Source organism: Euphorbia lathyris, chromosome 6 (assembly GCF_963576675.1).
Source record: "Euphorbia lathyris chromosome 6, ddEupLath1.1, whole genome shotgun sequence".
NCBI lineage: Eukaryota > Viridiplantae > Streptophyta > Magnoliopsida > Malpighiales > Euphorbiaceae > Euphorbia > Euphorbia lathyris.
Window position 1 is genome coordinate 28,710,299 of NC_088915.1, and position 15,248 is coordinate 28,725,546.

Consider the following 15,248-nt stretch of genomic DNA (forward strand, 5'->3'; position numbering starts at 1 on the left):
CTAAGATGGGTCATATAACTTCCCAACCTCCATCTTAATAGAGGGTGTTAGTATATTGTATATAAACTGCTCATATATTAGAGTATGTACAAATATTATATTTAATAGTTTACTTAGATTTACCTTTATATTAAGGGTAAATTACAAAACTGGCCTAATTAAGAGCCATATTTACATCTTTAGACCCATTACACCACCTTTTATAAAATTTGACACTTTCAAATTAGACTTGCCCAAGATACCCTTAATATATAACAACTTAACCATTTCCCTTTTGTTCTTTCTTCTTCTTCTGCGAAGACGTATTCTACTACTTGTGCGAATTCTATGTGCAATTTCTCACCGCGAATTCTCTGTGCCATTTCTCACCGCGAGTTCTTTGTGTTATTTCAATGGCATAGGTAGGAAAGAAGATAAAGCCCTAACATTATTTATGATCTATTTGCGGTTTTGGTTTAGGGTGTTTGGATTTTGTGTGTGGGTTTATAGTTATTTATGATCTAATTGCAATTTATGTGTATATAATGTTGCGATTTTGTGTTTTAGGGTTTTGTTTGCATTTAGATTTTTTTACGATTTTGGTTTAGGGGTTAGGTTGTTTGTTGTGTTTTTTGGTGCCATTTCTTACTAGAATGTTATTTCCAAGGTATTATTGCATATTGAAATTGAGAAATGACCTTATTTCACTAGAATGACACCTTCGTAGTCACGAATTTCTTTCATAGTGGATACAAACTGTGAAGCAAAATGATAGTAGTTGTATCCACTATGGAAGAGATTCATAACTACTAAGGTGATTTGTGCTTTTGCAGTTGTACAAACTATGAAGATATTGAATAAACTGTGGAGTCACAATTTGACTCATGTTTTGCAGTGCAAAGTATTTGTTTCATACTGCGAAGTATTTTTTTTTCTAATTGTTTCCCTTACATTTAGTTCCATTTTTTGAAGGTTGATGATTCTAAGAAGGATTCCAAGAAGAGGAAGAGAGTAACTCTTGATGATAGTGTTAAAGGCATCAAATTCAAGTATCCATCGAGCTTGAATACAAAGGCATCAATCACAGTGAGGGCTGAAACTAAGGTGATGAAGAAGGTAAAGAGCAAATTGTCAAAAAACCAAATATTGATGTAGGAATTCTTCTTTCGGGCATCTGGCAGATATGGAGGTTTGCACATTATCAACTCCTTTATGCCATTAGGTAATTACTAGAGAGATGACTCCATTAAACCCAAAAACATGGAGAGATCTCAACATCAAAGGATTTAAACTTAAATTCGGTGATTGGGAGTTCAAACTGATCACGATGTTGAGATTTGGTGATCTGACACCAAAAATTTACTGAGGATGAGTAAGTTAAAGAAGACAAATAGATTAAAAGATATGTACTTTCACTACAAGAAAAATGGATATTAATGACAAAAAAATTAATGAGAATAATTCTCATTAAAAACATAATTTTAATAACTTTAATGAGAATAAATTATATGTTTTATTATTAATCACAAAATAATTTATTTATTAAATTTATTTTTATCTTATTCTCATTATTATATATCTTTTACCAATTTATTAGTTTGATTTTTTTATTATTCTCACTATTTTATTTGACTAAAATATTAATAATATACTTTATTCTCATTATTTTATTAGTCCCAAAATTTTCACTTAGTGCCAAATAGTCCCCCCCAAATTTTTTCCCCAAATCTTAAACGTAAATCAAAACCTCAAATTCCCAAAGGGAAGCGATACACACGCGTGGATTCTGTGACCTAAAACACCGCCACACCTCAATCCATTTCTTGTGCGACCTCAATTCGTAGTGACCTAAATCAGTAATCGTCTCCTCCTCCAACCTGAATAGCTAATATTCTTGGGAATTTTCTCTGACCTAGAAAGCCTGAATCTCTAATTTCTGACCTAAATCAACAAGAAGTTTCTGCGACTCAGCAACTAGTAAGCTCTTCTCTTCAACCTTCATCACTTCTCTTTTTTAATTTAATATTATCTGGTTCATGTAGTTTACTGCCATGAATCACCCTCGTGTTCTGGTGGCTATACTTTTAGAAAGCAATTTTCTTTAAGGTTTTTCCTTATCATGTTTTGTATTGCTAGTGTGATTTCTCAAAAACGTTTCTGATGGATGGTAGAATCCTTTGTGAGAAAAATAACAATTGATTGAAGACATGTTGGGTATATAGTTGTATTCATTTTCCATCTATCAGTTTGAATTTGTTCTAACATGATTCTATATAGGGTTGTAAATTTCTTATATGATATCACTATTCACAGAAACAACCTCCTTGACAGGAGTCGTTATTTGATGGGTAATGCATGATATCCTGGCTGATTGCTTTGCTACTAATTATAACAGTTTTCTTAGGCAATTTGATGGGTAATGCGTGATATCCTGGCTGATGATTTTGTTATCTGTGGAATGCTATTGCTATAACATTTATAAATTGCTTTACATGTGTGATTCTGGGAGTGATTGGTGTTTTGCAGTCAAATGGATGAGTATATATCTCGACTAAAAACTAAAGCTGTTAGTCTACTTAATGACTTGGGTTGCAATGGTTTACCCTTGACCGGGGATCTTATCAATGAAATGTGCCGCTTTGGTGCTTCCTAGCTAATTGTTGTTGCTACCTTCATAGGTGGATTTGCATGAGAAGAAGTGATCAAGGTCCTTTTTTGTTCTTAATATATATTATACAATAGCGCGTTATTGAACAAATAACCACTAAATAGTCATGATTGTTACTAAATTTTGTTCATTCACGGTTTCAGGATTGATATAATGTTAATGCAGGCAGTGGGTGGATTTTAGGGGTCAGTGAGGATCCGTTGATCCCCCGACTTGGGGAGAAATAAAGTAAATGTATAGTTTTCAATGGGTTTTAGTTCCAAGAATAGTTGTACTTTTTAACACATTTCGTCCATTGACCCTAGAGTGTTTTACTCTGGCTCTACCAATGACTACAGCTGCTTAGAGATGTTATAGAATCTTTTATTGGTGCTATATTTGTTGATTTGGGGGTACGACAAAGAGGTTGAAATATGACGTAAATGGTCTGAAATGTGAAATTATTTGATAAAATGAATATGCATCATTGTTATGTATTTCACTTTTTTTGTGTGTTCTTGGGTTCTTTGATTTTACCGAACTCCAAATTCAATTCATAGAGAGATTAAATAAGAGGAATTATGTGCGTGCAAGTAAGCTTGATATTGACGCTACCCCAGTTACTGAGTTTAATAATTATAGGTGTGTAAATTGTTTTGAGAATTGAATGCTTAGTTGTGTTTTCTAACTTGAGTTATTTGAATCTTGAAGAGTGGCTTCATACTTCTCCTCCTGCAGACATTTATGTTCTTGGGTATGCTAAGCTAATCACTCTTTTTCTGTTTTTATTATTATATCAGACATTTGAAACTATTACGTTTTGGCATAGTTATATAAAAGTGCTTGCACATGTTCAAACTCTGGCGACCGAGAAACTCAACTTGCATAGGCATTAGTATGCACATGTTTAACTTTTACTGTCAACACATCAGTGAAAAATGATTCAATCTATCAAAATCTTAATCATAATCAGGCTGTATACTTGGTAGTTCATCGATCAGGCTAGTTTTAATCAGGGTCCATTTATCATCTCTGACTAATCATTGTTCTTTGACATTGTATTAGTGGATTAATCACAGTTAGTTTTGTCATGTTTTTCCTTAACAACATTCCTGCCTATTTGCTTAATATAAATTTCTTTTTCTTTTCCTGATGATATTCTATTTGAATAAAGATCAAGTAATGGGTTGAACAGGGCAGGCAAGATGCCAAACACAAGAACCTATGAGGATAGTTCAACTTTTAATCCTATTTTTCTTTTATATGGATTTGATTAATTGTATTTTTCTGAATCCACAATCAACTTTTAATCAAACCTATGCTAGTAAAACACAAGTTTGATAGTGTCAGTGAATGTTTATTGCAGGCTCTAGTATTAAAATAAATTTACATTGATGCATACCTTGAATTAAATTTTCAGCTACAAGTTTAAGCTTCTAATTAAAGAATTCCTATTACATTCTAAAAGCATGCCTTGCATTAAAGAAATTTATATGAGATAGTTGAATTTCTTAACATTCAGCTGATGTATTTTTTTTTCGTCCATCTTGTTGCATTTTTTACTAATGCTTCTATTTTAGTGATATCAAATATGGATTGTTTTCACGTATACACGTTTAAAAGAAACAATAAGAAGGATTAAAAGGGAAAAAATTGCTAATCAGGTTCTAAATATGAATTTGATATTTATGATGAGAAGAGAAATATACATATGGAGGTTCACTTCTAGTGCCTTGTTCTTGGTATGGTGGGAATGTTGCTGATGAGTTTATAAGGTTTGATTTGTTTGCAGAGTGGCAAAGTTACACAAATAGACGCCATCTCTCCTACTCGTGGAGCTTACCGCCTATCCATATGCACCATCGAAACCCCCTCCTTAATTCCTCACTTTTTCCGACAATTACACTCCATATTATTTTCCCTTCTCTATTTTCTTCTAATCCTCATTCTCTTTGCTGGCATTATGAGTATACTGATTGTCTGATTTCTCATTGCTTTTGATACTATACAATTGACTCTGTTTTTGCTATTTTTGTTTACTTTTTTTTGTTCTTGTAGGAGGAAGGAGAAGGCGATAACCTGAAATGGAGTCCACTAAGACATCTTACATCTCATTTCCATAGGCTATGCATAAGAGGGCTATTGGTTGTAGTTGATTAAGTGGTAATATTTGTCTATAATGGTAGTCATATTGAGAGCTTTTTTAGAAGGCGTATGGTACCAGATTGAGTTATCTTACCTGTTTAAGTTCTGTGCGCAAGGTAATTTTGTAAATTTCAAACATGTATCTCATTGGAGACTGTAGAATCTCTTATTGGCATCCTTTTGCTGCCCTGATGTAATTTGTATAGAATAAGGAGGCTGTAGAATCTCTTATTGGCATCTCTCTCAATTTCTTCTTCATTTGGCTATTCATGAATTCCGCTATGTGTTTTTCTTTATTTCTCTCACACTTATGCTATGACCTCTCTTTTGACATGCTGGAAGCATATGATATTGACATGCTAGAAGTTCGACTTCTCTAATTAAAAATCTGCATAACTTCACTATGAGCCATATATCAGTCATGTGAAAGGGTTCCTGATAAGTGTGACACTATCAAAAGGAGATCCTTCATCATATTCTCGTTCTTTGCGGCATCTTGGAGGAGACAATGTAAGTAGCCCCACCTTTTTCTAACGGTCAACAAAACCTGGATAAGCTAAAGAGAAAGTCGTGATCTGAGTGAATGATCTCACAGGCTCGTTGCAAGATTATTCACAGAAGCTCATTAACTCAGATCAATACAATCTTCCTGTTAATTCATTATTTTTTTATAAGTATATGCTCATATAGCTGAAAAATAACCAGCCACACTGATTTGATTTTTTTTTTCTGATATGGCCTTGCATTAGTAACCTGATGCTATGATAAAGTGTTTGCCCATCAGTCCTGTGTTAAAGCCTATTCTTTTTGTTGATGGAGTTGGAGCAAGGAGAAGCCAGCTGCTAGAAAGCAAAGAAGCAAGCTAAGTAAGGGACGAGGATGCTCGACTTACTTCCCTAAGGACCTGCCTTATCTTACCCCTCTCTTTCAATTCAAGGGCAGAGATATATAATTCCCAAAGAACAACAAAAGGGGTTTTCTTATTGCTGAAGCTACCCGGGTTTCTGACACGTGAATTTGGACTAAGAATAAGTTGAGGCATGGAAACCAATTATAATGTCATTCATGTGAAAGGTGGCATTTCTTTTGTCAGATTTGGCATGTTGGCAGAGTTTCAAATGTACATAAGTTCTTCAACAGGGTGAAAAGTTGCAAAAACAGCACATGAGCGTTAAAAGAGTAGCGAAGATGGTGACCTTAGACTGGTTCTAGCACGAAATGAGAATATGAACTAAAGTGCTGGCACTGAATCGGTGCCTCAGCTATATGCATGCCGTATAGGTTGCTATGGTGAAGCACAAAAAACAATTGGGAAACAAGGTGCTCAAAGCGTTCGTTCTGATGATAACATATAAAAATCACCACTCCTTCCGAAGGCCATAGTTTCAGGGAGGGGCACTAGGGGGCACACTTTCCATCCTAGGAAGGAGCAAAAGGTTCATACGAAAGCAACCATGGTACTCTTGGAAGATCCCAGTTGAAACCAAAAGACGATGAAAGTGTAAATGTCTCTCTTATGATAAATGTTTTTACTTTTTTCGGTTATCTTTCATATGAACATTTGTTCCATTGCATGTGTAGCTCTGATAGTATAAACTTATTATCATTTTGAATAAAGGGGCTTTGGACCTTCAACTTTGCTCACGGAGTCAAATCTTAAAAAATGACTTTTAGTATCAATTTGGTTATTGAACTTGGCATTTCTTATCAAATTAGTCGAAAATCATGTGTTTTAGCATTAGAAGTTGAGTCAACAAGAATAATTTTTATTCAATAAACCTCTTTATTTTTCTATCTTGATCCTTTAAATAAATAGTTTCCTGTCTCTTTGTGGTATGGCAGCCAGATAAGGGTGCTGATGTTCCAAAATTCGACGAGTGGGATGAGAACAACCCTTCATTTGCTGATGGTTATACTCATATTTTCAACAAAGTGAGGGTGGAAAGACGAATTGGGACAGGAAAAGTATATGGCATGTTGTCTGGTTCATCTTATCCCAGTGGTGTGTCATCTCTTCCTTTTTTTGTGTTTGTACTTTCATGCTTTAACTTGTGTTTGTGCTTTAACTTGTGTTTTATTTTCATGCTTTAACTATAGCTTTTATTCTCTAAATTTTACTACTATGTCAAACTGAGTTTCTATTTTATACTGCATTCCTGTAGAAGTATTTGATATATTCACTGATCAATCTAGATTCTTGTTTTCTGATTTCAAAACCTTCCCAAATTGATAAGTGAAAACCTTTCAAAATTGAAGCATTTACGTTTGCTGTTTTAAATTATAAGCAAACCTTTGACAGTATAATGTTGGTGTTGTGAACTCTTGTTGTAGACTTGTACTCAGTCTTATAGGATCTCTCTTGTTACAGTTGGTGGTTTATTATTATATTGATGTTGCACTAGCTAGCGCTTTATTTCATGAAATTCAAATTAGCAATGTGAAGTGATATTTAGCATTTTTATGGATTCCAATTGGGTATTAATAGATAGCATTATCAAACTCTCCCATTCATTTCAATTGATCTGCCATTTCCAAGTTGTCTGTTTGTATTTTAGTGGATATCCATGGAAATAGGGCATATTTCTTTTAATGCTCTAACAATTTGATGGTATCTTTAGAAATGCATACTGGCATTCACCCATGTGTCTTTGTTGTTTCTTTAAAAATGCATATTTTAGTGTACGCCACTATTTTCAAGGGAGGTGATTTCGCCACATTGAAGTTTAATTGCATGGATTTAGATCAAAGCTGAACCATATTTATTAGTATTAGGATTTTGATGATTGACTCAATCGGTTTATAAGTCCTCAGCAATTAGAATTTAGATGTAAGTCCAGAGCAGATTAGGTTCAGTCAATTTATGACAGGAATTATGTGCTAAAGGCAATAAACATCAAATCAAACTCGTTTATAAGGTTTAGCAATGCAAAATAGCAAAAACCTTTAGCATAACTGCATATTAGAAAGTTCCGAAGTACCAAATAAGAATATTTGTTGTTTCTTTCAAACATTGTAAAGCTGTTGGATTGGGATATTGCTAGGGAAATGAAAATTTCGTAATTGTCTATGAATTCATGCAAAAAGGAAGCTTGAACTACAATTTATTTGGAAGTAAGAACCCTTTAATTAATTTCATTGTATGACAGTCATTTACTTAATCGATTATTTTTTATGTGAATAAATGTCATCTTGGAATCATTTCTCATGCACATACCATTAAAAGACACTCACTCACTTCTGTCATGCATTCTGCTGTCAACATTGGTTAATAAACATGATGAATTTGTAATGTGTAAACATGCTCATACATTTGACGTGCACTCTGCTGACATAGCGGTGATGCTACTTGCATCATAGCTAAAAAAGGTACGAATATGAATATTTATCGTTGTTATGAGGTTTTCTCTGCAAAGATAGCCAGACTCTTGAACAAATGCTATCACAGCTCCATTCGATCCAAAATTTTATTTATTTTATTATTTATAATTTTAGTTCAAATAATATCATTAATGAGGGGAAATATCATTATAAAAACTTGAAGCATTTTAATGAAAAGATTTTTAACATTTAAAACATTTTAGTGTGATGATTTTTTTATTATTATAAATATTATAATGAGAAGATTTTAAATCATTATAAATACTTTAATGAGAATATTTGCTTATCATTAAAATATATTTTAATATGGATAAAATTATTATCGTTGTAACTTTATAATGAGGATAAACTTTATTCTCATTACTACTTTTAGTAAGGGACCCCAGTAATGAAGGGAGCCACGAGAGTAATCATTCTCCCTACAAACACTTTAGTGAGAATATTTAGACTTTTAGTGAGAATAACTCCCTTCGTTAAAAGCATTTTTTTTTGTAGTGTTGGAGGAAGTCAGAGCTTAACACACAAGCAAATATGTGAAGCTTTCATCAATATAAATTGGCATACGAAGAAGACAATTATACAATCTTCATAGCGATGTTGTATGTTATACATAGGATCTTCTTCACTATCGATCCATATCATTTGGTGGATAACAACATTATCGAACTCACTAACTTTCCTATCCTTTTTTACCGAGTTTCCATGGGGTGTAATTGATTGGGAGGAGACTTATAAGACCATGCAAAAAGCTATAATTGGTCTGACTGGAAAGGAAAAATTCGAGAAATCCGGTAAAGGTAAGATCGAAAGCGTCGTGCCATATCAACTAATTGGGTTAGAACAAGCATTTTAGGTATGATTCATATATATATTTGATTGATTTTAGACTTCCTTTGTATGAACATATTTGAATTGAATTGAACTTTTTTAAAGGTTTAGATACTCGATGTATGGAAGGCATCTCATAGATTCTATCTCAAAAGAGAAAGTGGCGTCATCCCATGCTTAAGTATATGGATAACTTCAAAAAACCCAACATTTAAAGAAGCATCAGACGTTTTTACTGTAAGTAAAATTGTTTTCGACATATGTGTTTATTGGATGATTGTGGTTTTAGTTTTGTTTTGCAGTCATCTGAAACTCCACGAGCTTAACTTGTGGTGGATGAGATTGAAAAAGAATGTGTATGGTACAAGTCACTTTAGGACTGTATTGATGGTAGTTTTTATAAAACTTGAGATCTTATTTGAGAAGTATAAGACCATGAAAGAAGAAGAGGATGTAAGTAGAGGAGGAGGTGGAGAGGAAGAATAAAAAGTGGAAGGACAAGAAGAGGATGTAGAGGATGAGGAGGAGAAGAGGATAAATGAGAAGAGGTGTAAGAAGAATGAAAATGTAGGTGAGGAAGCACAATCAAAGATGGAAGAAGATAAAAGGAAAAAATGCGGCTTCATATACTGAAGTTGAAGTCAGAGGTTAGTATAGAGGATGTGCCAGAGTTGATGGAAAAGATGAGGAGAGAATTGATGGAAAAGATACAAGACATGGGGGGGAACGTATAAGAGAGAGATGGAAGAGTTGAGGGAGGAGCATATGAGAGAGATGGTAGAATTGAGGGAAAAGCATATGAAAGATATGGCCGAGGTGAGGGAAGAGCGAAGAGAAGAAACTATAGAACAAGAAAATGCTCAACACCAGGTATATCAAGTTGACGATGACACCGGGGAGCAATTAAAGACTCCCTTGATGGACTGTAAGGTAGATGACTTAAATTGTTAAATATTATCTTTGTTAAAAATAGATGACTTAAAATGTTTTCATTGATTATGCTTTGACAAGATGATACTTCGTATCAACAGATGAATCTGACTAATGCTGATGCTACAAAATCCATAATTGTTCTTTCGATATGTTGAATATTAGTTATGAAATTTTGTATGTTGAATATTAGTTATGTTAAAAATTTATCCCTTAAACTATTTTCGTTGATTATGTTTTGATAGTATGATACCTTAGAGCAACAAATGAATCCGAGTAGTGATGATGCTACAAAATCCATAATTGTTCAAGTACATAATTTACTTATAGGATTTCGACAATTTGTTTGTTGATTCCCTTAAAATGTTTTGGCTAATTTTGTTTCTTTAGGATGGGATTGAATAGTTCCAGGCAAGGGAGAGGTGGAAAGCCCATAGCAGGTGATATTATTGAAGGGGCCCGATAAAGGAAACCTTCACAATATGTACTTTCACCTTTCATTTTTCCACACAAGAGACCTAAGGGCGTGAAAAAGCTCCATGGGAGTATGCTTCTTGGAGTAAAAAAACCCATAATAATGGATTGATCAGCTTAAATATGACAATATTATGTTGTACGAGACTCGAAAAAGTAAAGCCGATGCAAAGACTACCAAAGTTGTGGGAGGGTTCTCATATCTATATCCGGCCTTGAAATGGTTTGAGGCCTTTAAGATGTCTAGCACTTATTGTGATGGAGAGGTAATGCCAATCTCAAATTAGATGTTGTTGTGATTGATTGTATTATCTTATATGTTGTTATGATTGATTGTATTGTTTGCTTGAATCAACACATCGATGCGTTCCTTTGGCTATTGAGGCGTCAGGTTGCCGAATCTAGTTTACACTGGACTAGGATTGATATTCAGTTCATTGGATGGATGCTTAGAAAGAACCCCGATATGGAATATTTTTTAGGAACGATCAACCGTAACAAGGAAGCATATATGAAACCCTAGAAGGAAGTAAATATGGTGTACATACCTTTGCAACGAGATTGTTTCCACGTGATAGGTTGTTCTTTACATACCATTTCTTCATTTTCATCATCATCATTATTATTGGGGTTATAATGACTCCAAATATATTTTTTATATACCGTTTCTTCAGGGTCAAAAAATGGATTCGAGCTAATATCATCTAAGGGTGGATGTAAGGATGAAATCCATGATCTTTTCTTTACCTGACTAATGAGTGTCAACTTCAATAGTGATGTCAAATTCAACGATGGCATCACAACTTGATTGAATAACATTATCTTTCTTCATAACTCATAGTAGTTGTGCATCTATTGTTCTCGGTTCAAATTAAGATATAGTGGGATAACATCGCTTGGATTCATTTGACAATACTCTCAACATCACTTGAATCAATAATCGAAACTACTATTCCAAAAACTTTGTTTGGACCTATATAGTTTGCATGGCCATACATATGTCAAATGTATTGAATCAACTCTCTCTTGCAACATCTCAAAGTTGATTTTTATTGAAAGCCAAAACAACTTCGATTCACCACCCTCGTATGTCATGCTTTTTCCCTCATTTCCATTGACCGTTCCACATAATCACAAACAAGAAATGATCGATTGAAAAACAAACACATTGTCAAAACAATATTAAAGATAAGCTCAAAAGAGATGTGCTTCGTAGTTTTAACAACTACAAAAGAAATTATACAATTGTGGATTCACAGTCCTTCGCAGCAGTTATGTGAACTGCGAACTCTATTTTCTAATACAATAGCTTCACAGTTTATGATTTTGGGAAGCAAAATCGTAAACTGCGAAGAGATCAGGTAAGAAAACATTCCAAATATCATTCTATAGAGGTGCAAACTAACATTAAATAACATATACAAAAGAATTTATGTATGTAAAATCAACAAAATACTTACATGAAGAGCTTGGATCTTGGATTGATATATGAAATTGAAGGATTGCAAAGGGTTAGAAGAAGAAAGAAAAGAAAAGAAAATGGTTAAGTTGCTATATATATATTAGTGGTATTTTGAGCAAGACTAATTTGAAAGTTACTCATTTTGTAAAAGATGGTGTAATACGTCTAAATATATAAATAAACTTTTCAATTAGATCAATTTTGTAATGTATATTGGTGTACATTCATTAATAAAGTTACTTGATTATTTATCCATAATAGTACAGTTTGGTATATAAAATTTTATAACATCCAAACATTTCATAGAATATAAAACATTTCATTTCTAAATTTACTTTGAATCGCCCAAACGTAGACAATTGATATCTAATTAATAGAAAACACATTAACTATAGGGCTATGCATCGGTATAAAACCGAACCAAATTAACCGAATTACTAAAAAAACAATTGATTTAAATCAAAAAAATAAATAAACTGATAGTATAATCAACTGATTATTTTTAATCAAATTAATAAAATTTTATGATAAAAATCTAAATATTATGCATAATAGGAGAAAGCAATCTCAATTAGTCTCTATCTATGAAAGTAAGTAACTGTAAAGGATAGGGTATCAAAATAGGCCTAAGGTTTTTGGGGAAGTACCAATTTAGGCTCAACGTTCAAAATAACACCAATATAGGCTTAACGTTTACAATATAATATCAATTTAGACTTAACGTTTACAATATAGCATCACTTTAGGCCTCACGTACAAAATATCACCAATATAGGCTTAACGTTTACAAAATAATACGAATTTAAGCTTAACGTTTTACAAAATATATCCAATTTAAGTTAAACGTCACAATTAAATTAATCATATTATATTCTTTTCATATTAACTTTATATGTTATCTTTTTATTTAGTTCTATTTTCTTATTTATTATAATACAATTAATTAGTTTTCTTGCCCATTAAAACCTTATATTTGTTTTTCATCAATCATTCCATGACTCCGAAATTCCATGGCTCATGTAATATATGCAAAAATAATATTGATACATGTCAGTGTTCGAAATATTGTAGATATTCAATTACTTTTAGTTTGCATATATTACATGAACAATGAAATTTATTAGTCATGGAATCGTTTATGAAAAACAAATATAAGATTTTAATGAGCAAGAATACTAATTAATTGTATTATAATAAATAAGAATATAGAACTAAATAAAAAGATAACATATAAAGTTAATATGGAAAAAATATAATATGGTTAATTTAATTGTGACGTTTAGCTTAAATTGGATATATTTTGTAAAACGTTAAGCTTATATTCGTATTATTGGGTAAACGTTAAGCCTATATTGATGCTATTTTGTACGTGAGGCCTAAATTTATGCTATATTGTAAACGTTAAGCCTAAATTGATATTATATTGTAAACGTTAAGCCTGCTATTTTGAACGTTAAACCTAAATTCCCCAAAAACTTTAAGTCTATTTTGGTACTTTATCCCTAAAAAAACTATTGATTTAAACCAAAAAAATAAATAAACCGATAGTACACTCAACCAATTATTTTTAATCAAATTAATAAAATTTTATGATGAAAATCTAAATATCACGAAAGTGATCTCAATTAGTCTCTATCTATGAAAGTAAGTAACGGTCTGTAACTGTAAACAATGGCATGGTGAATTTGAGCTGTAAACGATGGCATGATGAATTTGAGAGATTAGGGTTTATGGTTCACGTATTTTGGAATTCACCCTATCAAATTAGAAAATGGAGCTGTAAGTAGTGGATAAAAATTGGGTGTTGTTAAACCCAGTCCCAAATTCCCACCCCTAGCCCCGTGAAAGGACGAAAATACCCTTTCATGGGTTTTGGGGAGAAAAAAGCTATTTTTTTTGCTCTCCCGACACGCGGGCGTGTGACTATCACGCCTCACCGTGTGGTCGGGCGTGATAGCCCCACGTCTCACCGTGTGGTCGGGCGTGTAGCGATCACGCCCGACCACACGGTGAGGCGTGGGGCTATCACGTCCGACCACACGGTGAGGCGTGATAGTCACACGCCCGCGTGTCGGGAGAGCAAAAAAAATAGCTAGTTCGCTATTGAATTAAATCCGTAAATACCTGTTACGTAAAAAAAATTAGTCATTTGTTGAATTAAACCCGTAAAAAAATTAGTCCGCTATTGAATTTAACCCATAAATACATGTATCCTCCTCCTCGTCCATATCTAGACGACGAGCAGGTGACGGGACGGATTTCCCCCCGATAGTAGGCCGCTCCGTCTACAAAATTATACTAAATTAATCTAAAAATTTAACATATAAATTATAATCAAATTAATATCAAAATTTCATATATAAATTAAACCCCAAATTAATGTAAACATTTAACAATTTAATTAAAACGTAAATATTTTTTTTAAAAAAAAAACATTTCAAAAACCCCTCAGGCGTATGAACATCACGCCCGAACCACAGGCCGGGCGTGATATTCATACGCCGGAACCGTAGGTCGGGCGTGATGTTCATACGCTCGACTGCGATTCCGGCGTTTTTAAAAAATCACCCACAGATTCAATTTTTAACTTAAATCAAAAAAACAAAAACGGTAAATCTTATTATTTTCGCTTTCCCGTTACGGTTGTTGTTACACTCCATGTTTTGGTTCACAAATTAGTCCGGATTTGATCAAAGAGTGTGTAGGGTATTTGAGAGGTTTTGTGTTTTTTCAAATTTTAGGTAAAGGGTAGTTTGGTCTTTTTACGGGGCTAGGGGTGGGAATTCATGGCTGGGTTTAGTAATCCACTAAAAATTAGGGATATTGGAGAGACAAGAGACAAGAAGAAGAGGAGAAGGAAGTAAATGGGAAAAGATAAATAAATAAGATGGGAAGATGAAGGGACTTTGGGAATTAACAATTTAATATTATCACTCATCATAATAGTGCTATAGGAAGATAAAAAGGTCTTTCCTGTGTTGGGTTTGGGAATTTCTGAGCGGAACTATTTAGGCATTGTTTGGATGGAGGTATCTTAAAGTAAGTGAGGGTAAATGAAGGTAGCTAATTTTGTTTGTTTTGAGGTGTAATTGAATGTAATAGTAAGTGAGGGTAGGTGAGGTGAAATTTGGCTTATTTTCTTTACACCCCAATGAGTGACAGATTTTTCTTTTCCAAAATTACCCTCTATATTTTATTTTAAAATAAGACATTGTTTGGATGTAAAAGTAAATTTATATATAACCTACCTTACCTTACTTTACTTTACCATCAAACCAAACATAATTACATTATTAAATCATCACTTACCCTACCTTCAATCCAAACACAATAAGTTATTTCATACACTTCACTTACCTTACCTTACATTACCTTACTTTAAAATACCTCCATCCAAACAAAGCC

General features: G+C 33.2%; 1 long non-coding RNA gene across 1 annotated transcript; it reads left to right on the forward strand.

The window, feature by feature from the left end:
- The first annotated feature begins 1,697 nt into the window (after positions 1–1,697).
- On the forward strand, positions 1,698–6,731 carry LOC136233506 (uncharacterized). The gene is made up of 3 exons (XR_010690865.1): positions 1,698–1,956; positions 4,685–6,272; positions 6,614–6,731. It is a non-coding gene; the product is annotated as an uncharacterized lncRNA (long non-coding RNA).
- Positions 6,732–15,248: the final 8,517 nt, after the last annotated feature.